This window comes from Hemiscyllium ocellatum, chromosome 10 (genome assembly GCF_020745735.1).
Source record: "Hemiscyllium ocellatum isolate sHemOce1 chromosome 10, sHemOce1.pat.X.cur, whole genome shotgun sequence".
Taxonomy (NCBI): Eukaryota; Metazoa; Chordata; class Chondrichthyes; order Orectolobiformes; family Hemiscylliidae; genus Hemiscyllium; species Hemiscyllium ocellatum.
This window is the reverse complement of record NC_083410.1, coordinates 21,178,408-21,186,674: the sequence shown is the minus strand read 5'-3', so window position 1 is coordinate 21,186,674 and position 8,267 is coordinate 21,178,408.

The following is an 8,267-nucleotide window of genomic DNA, read 5'->3' as shown; positions in this document are numbered from 1 at the left end:
GGAGCAGGACAGTCGAAGTTTTGGACATAACCCTTCTTCCGCCCCTAAAAAAGGGTTATGCCTGAAATGTTGACACTCTTACTCCTTGGATGCTGCCTGACATGCTGTCCTTTTTCCAACGCCACGCTTTATTGACCATTTGACTTGTGTCTAAGCTGCCAGCTCTTAAGGAGTCATTCAGCTTAATCTTACTTTGGGATGGCACGGTGGTTCAGTGATTAGCACTGCTGCCTCTCAGCGCCAGGGACCTGGGTTCGATTCTCACCTCTGGTGACTGTGCGGAGTTTGCACATTCTCCTGTGTCTGCATGGGTTTCCTCCGGGTGCTCCAATTTCATCCCAAAATTCAAAGATGTGCAAGTTAGGTGAATTGACCATGCTAAATTGCCCATAGTGTTAGGTGCATTAGTCAGGGTTAAATGTATGGAAATGGGTCTGGGTGGGTTACTGTTCGAAGGGTTGGTGTGGATTTGTTAGGCCAAATGGCCTGTTCTCATACTGTAGGGACTCTAATTCTGGCTCTTGATCTCTGGGTCTGTAAATTACAACACTTGCAAGTACGCACTCAAACATTTCTTTTAAATGTTATGAAAATTTTGATCTTTACCACCAATGCAATTTCCAAAACCCTGCTATCCTTTTGGGTGCAAAACATTCCCCGCAAATCCATTCCAAACCTCCTATCTTTTAAGCAGCAGGGAAAGATTTGGGACCTTTCCATCCATTCTAACTGGAGCTCTCCTTTTTATCCAACCTTTCCTCAAGATTAAATTCAACAATGTAGGCAACAGTTTCATCCTCGGTATATTTGCAAGGACTATGACAATGTACCCATGGTGTGATGATGAGAACTGCATGCTGTGATTTTACACAATTTCAGCATAACCCCCTAGTCCCCAGCAGAGACACTACCATTGCACCACAAGAGGGCACTAAGATTCAAAGTTTTGGTTAAGATAACAAGTATCTGCTATGTCTTCCTTACCATATTATCTAGCTGTCCAACTGCCTTCAGGGATTTGTTTAAATGAACTTCAAGGTCCTTCCGTTCCTTTATACTACTCAGTGACCTATATTTTTACTCATTCCTCCACATCTGTAACAGTGGAGGCTTTTGACCTTTTTGCTTATTTTCTTCTGTTTTATTTTCAAAAAAAAGGGGGTGGTGTATGTTTGTGAAGTCTTTTCCCCAAGTGTAAATAGCAAATACTGGGCTGTGGTTGCGGGGTGCGGGGGCGGTGTATGCACAGATTTAAACCGACACGGAGAACATTGTGTAAGGTGCATTTTTTACGTAGATGATGGTAGGTTGTAGAAACATGAACAGGCAGGGAATAAAGGGATACAGGTGCAGGAGATGGAATTAATTTAGAATGGCATCATGACCAGCGCAGACATGATGTGCTGAAGGCCTCTTCCTGTGCTGTATTGTTCTATTTTCTAATTCCAAATCAAAATGACCTCCAGCAAATCCTTTAGGGCAAAGGAAAGTAGGACTTCCAAACCCAAGGTGACTTCCATCTAGAAGGACAAGGGTAGCAGATACATGGGAACACCACCACATGCAAGTTCCCTTCCAAGCCATTCACCATCCTGACTTGGAAATATGTCATTATTTCTTCCGTGTTGCTAGGTAAAAATCCTGGAACTCCCTGTGTGTGCCGACAGCACATGGACTAGATGATTCACGATGGCAGTTCACTACCACCTTCTCAAGGGTAACTCTGATGGGCAATAAATGCTGGCTCAACCAATGATACCCATGACCTGTAAGTGAATGCACCTTTTTAAAATTATTGCATTCAAAACTCAGAGAATGGATCAGAACACATATTGCCACATGCATCCAAGAAAGAAAGAGGAATGAAATAATTTACAAATTAATTAAAAGTAAAGATATCAGAATTAGTTAAAATGAATTTGAGAGTCGAGTGAATCTATATCAAGTCTAAGTTATTTCTGTTGTTTATACACAGGACTGCTAATGTAGCTGAAATGCTGTGAAGATAGAGCAGTTGCAAGCTTGGAGAGTGGTTCACTTTGGAGATGAAATACAGGATTCTTATCAGAATACAGTGAGATTCAGGTGCAGATGTTAACTATTAATGGAGATCCTTACTCTTCTGGTGTTACAAGCAGATTGATGAAAGATTTTTTAAAAATTGTTTCAAAGGCAATTCAAATAAACCAGCAGCTTTAGAACACATGACTACTGCTTCCAATTGAAATAACTGCATAGGCTGGTATCCCATCACCAAGTCACCTTTATTTATATGGGCTCTGAACACCCAGTCCAAAACCTGTACCTCAACTGTGGAGACCTTCTGAATCTCCTGTTTACTTTTTGTGTGCACTCTAACCGATCTACATTTTAAGAGAACACATACAATTAAATTGTATGGGAAAGCAAGCAATCTTGATATTTATACTGAGATAACTCCACAGAGGTTTGTATCCTGTCAGTAAGATACCCTTTATTTACATGTGCAGAGTCCTTGACACTGATCCAGTTCCCTTCGAGCTGGCTCACAGAATGGTCTGACATTTTTTCCAGGAGTTCTGACACTTTTTTTTGCTTTTGCCATATTTTTCCTTCCCTACCACCTAACAGCGGTGGTGCTTATTTTCCCAGCACCCACATTGTGTGTGCAGGTATAGGACACAGTGAAGAACAGCAAGTGCTAAACCTTTATTTCTCCTGTTTTTTTAAAAACATTTTCCAGTAGGAGCAGGCCCAGGCTGAACCAGCAGCAGCAGTGGTGGTGGTGGTGGTGGCACAGCTCAAATTAACAGAAATAATCAGAAAGAAACCCATAAAAAAACAATCACAATAAAGAAAACCAAAAATCAAAGCTGTCTACCTGAAACATGGAGGAGAGAGAAATAAAGAAAACTCCTCTTCTTAGTAGGAAACGCAACAGCAGTAAAACTGACCGTGTGGTTCAGGCAGTTCAGAGGTCAGTCCCCCCCTTAATAAAAGTGGAGAGTCTTTCACCACTGATCCAGCTCCCTCAGAGCCAGCTCTCCGAGTGAACAGAACCTCTGACACTTTTTTTTCTTGGAGCAGAATGTCTGACACTCCTGTTCTTTCTTTCTTCTTCTTCGCCACCCCCCCAACATTCCCGCCTGACAGTGGGAGTGCTTATTTTTCCCCAGCACCCATGTCGTCTGTGTAGAGGTGCCGGGCAAAATGAAGAATGAAAAGTGTGTAAATCTGTATTTATCCTTTTTTCATTTTTTCCAGAAAAAAAACAATCACAACAAACAATAAAGATAAACAAAAAATCAAAACAATGTCGAACTGAAACAAGGGGAAGAGACAAAAAGGAAACCTCTCCTCCTTAATAGGAAACACCGACGGCAGTAATAAAACACTGACTGTGGTCCAGGCAGTTCAGAGGTCAGTCCCCTCCATAACACACAATGAAGAGTCCTTGACACTAATCCAACTCCCTCGGAGCCAGCTCTCAGAGTGACACGATGTCTGACACTATTGTTTTTTTTCTCTCTATTTATTTATAGTGGCAGATGGAGTTTAATTCAAATAAATGCAAGGTGCTGCATTTTGGGAAAGCAAATCTTAGCAAGACTTATACACTTAATGGGAGTGTTGCTGAACAAAGAGACCTTGGAGTGCAGGTTCATAGCTCCTTGAAAGTGGAGTTGCAGGTAGATAAGATAATGAATAAGGCATTTGGTATGCTTTCCTTTATTGGTCACAGTACTGAGTACATGAGTTGGGAGGTCATGTTGTGACTGTACAGAACATTGATTAGGCTACTGTTGGAATATTGCATGCAATTCTGGTCTCTTTCCTATCGGAAAGATGTTGTGAAACTTGAAAGGGTTCAGAAAAGATTTACAAGGATGTTGCCAGGGTTGGAGAATTTGTACTAACAGGAGAGGCTGAACAGGCTGGGGCTGTTTTCCCTGGAGTGTCGGAGGCTGAGTGGTGACCTTATAGAGGTTTACAAAATTATGAGGGGCATGGATAGGGTAAATCGACAAAGTCTATTCCCTGGGGCCGGGGAGTCCAGAACTAGAGGGCATAGGTTTAAGGTGAGAGGGAAAAGATATAAAAGAGACCTAAGGGGCAACTTTTTCACAGAAGGTGGTACATGTATGGAATGAGCTGCCAGAGAAAGTGGTGGAGGGTGGTACAATTGCAACATTTAAGATGCATTTGGATGGGTATATGAATAGGAAGGGTTTGGAGGGACATGGGCCGGGTGCTGGCAGGTGGGACTAGATTGGGTTGGGATATCTGGTAAGCATGGAAAGGTTGGACTGAATGGTCTGTTTCCGTGCTGTACATCTCTGAGTCTACCGCCTAACAGTGGTTGTGCTTATTTCTCCCTGTCATGTGTGTGCAGGTGTCAGACACAGTGAAGAATAACAAGTGTGTAAATCTTTATTTCTCCTGTTTTTGTCAGCCAAGCATCACTGATTGGGGTTGTTAAGCCGAGCCAATCAAGGATGGTCACAATCAGAGACCCACCTGGCCCTGGTTCCAATCAATAGGTTTTGCCACTCAGCAAATGAGGTGAGATTTTGACATCCCATCCAACCCATATAACTAAAGGGCCATTAGTAACATGTTAAGCATTAATGGATTTTGATGACGTCCTTTGTTCAGAATCGGAGTAGGACTGTTCGGTGCAGCCATTTTGTTGTGGCCTGTTTGGTGCAGCCTATTTTGCTGCAGACCCATTTAGGCACAGAACTATTTTGGCGCAGATATGCGAGGGTCATCAATGAAAATCAACATAATAGTAGAATTATTAAATGGGAAGTTTCCAGTAGTTTGTTGTTATTTGTGTATTAACTGCATTTAGTCTGTGATTAGTCCACTCCTAACTGTGGTTCCTCAAAATTTCTAAAAAAAACAAAATATAACCCATTAAATTCCCTGAATCTCTTTAATTTCAAAGGAATATCATGCCCTGCTACGAGCTCAAAGTCACAGTTGATAATGTCAGGGCGACATTCAGGCTATATTTCCAGAACCATTTCAAATATTTTCTCATATGTTGTTAGTAACTTATTTGGGAGTAAAGCATACAACAGTGAGAACACACCTTTATGTATTTCCCCTGAAGTAACATAAACTTGTGAAAATAGAGGTGGGGAAATTCTGAATGTTGCATCAACATATAACTTTTTCGATTGTTTCAGAAACTCGGCATTCCTTTTTGTTTCCAAATATAAGAATTCTGCAGGTGGTGCTGCAACTGTCAGCTAGTAAAAGTTGTTCTTCATTATATTCATTAACAGAATATGTTTTAAAGCTGTCTGGAATTACAAGTTCTTCTAAATTTCTTGGATTTACTGGGTAAGCAGCAATTTCTTTCCTTGTCCTACGAACCATTTTCTTCAGCATTCTGTTGTTAGGCATCGATCCTTGGCAAGCTTCCGACAAATTTTCTAGGCACTCGTTAATCACTTGTAAAGTTCCCTCTACAGTTGTTTTTCTTTGACTAGTTATTTTAATAATAGCTACAAACTACTGGAAACTACCCATTTAATAATTCTACTATTATGTTGAGTTTTGTTGATGACTACCATATATCTGCGCCAAAATAGTTCTGCACCTAAATGGATCTGCGGCAAAATAGGCTGCGCCGAACAGGCCAGCCAAATCGCTCACGCCAAAATGCCTGCGCCGAATGGTCCTAAATCCGTTCAGAATTGGCTGAGATAGATATTTTGTTTCCTTGTCCTTTGTGTTGGTTTGACTGAAATGTCTGTACCCATGCAAGAAGTGTGCCATTTCAGGGAGATGATCCTGTGGTTACTGCTGATCAGAACTTGACAGAAATTTATAGTCACTTGGCATCATGTGATCAGTGTTGTCCATGTCAGTCCAGCAGTGTGTATTTTTAAAGAAAATTTAACTTTTCTAAATATTCAGATCTTGTCTTCCTTCCCATTGGGCATTACACAATTGATACATACCACAAAAAGCAAAGTTCCTAGTACTGAACACTCGAGAATCCCACTAGAAACAGCCTGTTAGTCCCAAAACCACCAATAGGCCATGACTTTACTTCTTACCACTGAAACAATTTTGCATCCAACTATCCACTCTGTCTTGGGTCACACTAATTACTCGATCTGTTTACTATTTAGAGCCTTATCAAAAGCTTGGCTGAAATCTGGTGGACTCCATCAAATAAACAGCCCTCAGCAGCATCTTTGTTACCACCTCAAAAGAATTAATAGTCGTGATCAGATATGAGCATTCCTTGATGCTCATTGTTTTCTGATTACACTGTAATCATTGGTAAACAGGAACTCAGCACTCACACTGTCAAACAACAGATGTGTCTTTCCAGTGGTGCCAGTGTGTGCCTGCTGTCTCCTTGCTGCTCCATTCCTGACCTCTCTCTCTGCCAACCCTCACCCAACCATAACCATAAGCACTCAGCCTTGTATGCTTCTCTGTCTCTCACCTGCCTACACCGTGACCATGACAGTGAGGAATGAGATGATGGAGGTAGGCATCAAACAATTGGGGAAGGGAGGAAGCAAGGGGTTTTGCAGGAAGAGGGGCAGCAAACAAGAGGTAGCGTCTGCTTGTCCAAGATGTGCCTTCTCAACCCTCCCAGCTCCTGTGTCAGGGAGGACTCTGTGTATCATCACTCTCCTGTTAATTAATATTTTGCTTCTGTTTTAAAAACCATACCAAAGTTGTCTGTCTCCACAAAAAAAACAACTCTATGGTCCATATTAGGCCCCATACTTTATTTTAAAAATCTTTACATTTTTCTGCTACACACTTTCAAATTTCTCCTGTCTCCCTCAGACATATTCTGTTGGATTGCCCTTGTGCAGTTTCTCTATTGCACTTATCCTCCTCTCACTCTCCATCTCTCTGTTGCACTGCTCCTCTTTTTCTCTCTCACACACATTCACTTTCTCTCACTCACTCCCACTTCCTCACTTATCTACAACAACGGCATCATCAAAAAATATATTCAACTTTGTGAGAAGATTTGTAGCTTGGGTGCTCGTTGTTGTGGTTCTGTTCGCCGAGCTGGGAATTTGTGTTGCAGACATTTCGTCCCCTTTCTAGGTGACATCCTCAGTGCTTGGGAGCCTCCTGTGAAGCACTTCTGTGATCTTTCCTCTGGCATTTGTAGTGGTTTGAATCTGCCGCTTCCGGTTATCAGTTCCAGCTGTCCGCTGCAGTGGTTGGTATATTGGGTTCAGGTCGATGTGCTTATTGATTGATTGAATTTGTGGAATTCAAACCACTACAAATGCCGGAGGAAAGATCACAGAAGCGCTTCACGGGAGACTCCCAAGCACTGAGGATGTCACCTAGACAGGGGACGAAACGTCTGCAACACAAATTCCCAGCTCAGCGAACAGAACCACAACAATGTATTAAACTCTCCAGGTATATCCTTTACATGAAAACCAGGACTAACTGAATTTGGTCAATTTTGACCAGTCAGTCTACACTCAATCATCAGGAAAATGATGCAAGGAATCATCAATAGTACTTTCTGTAGCCCCACCCTCCAGTTGCCCCACATCCAACCCTGTCACACCACAGCCTCTCCCCACCAGGACCTTCTCCTGTAAACAAACTCTTCCCCTTCTGGCTCCTCACCAAACACCACCCTGAATTCACATGGCCTCCCCTCCTCTCTGGAACCCCTTCCCCCTTACCAAAATATACAGAGTTAAAAATCACACAACACCAGGTTATAGTCCAACAGGTTTAATTGACAACCACGTGAGGAAGGAGTGTCGCTCCAAAACCTACTGCTTCCAAATAAACCTGTTGGACTATAACCTGATGTTGCGTGATTTTTAACTTTGTACATCCCAGTCCAACACCGGCATCTCCAAATCAAAATATACATGGTTGGCCTGAGGAGGTGGATGTATATTTTGGGTTTTGAATGAAGGGCTAAAGGAAGGGGTTCCAGGGAGGAGGGGAGGCCATGTGAATTCAGGGTGGGGGTAGGGAGAGAGTGCTGCCATGGGGTGGTGGTTGGTGAGGAGCCAGTAGGGGAAGAATGTGGTGAGAGGGGAAAACCAACCCCTTCACCCTGCCCCTGCCCCCACCTCATCCCCCTCCATCCACACACAGGTGGGGGAGGGGAGGGGCGGGGCGAGACGAGATTGCTCCTGATCACCAGGCCACACCCTGCACTAAGCCCCGCCTCTCCTCGCGTGGGCGCCGCACTGTACCGCCCCTTCACCTCAGGCCCCCGCCCATCTGCCCCCGGACGCGCACAAACTCCGCCCCTGCAG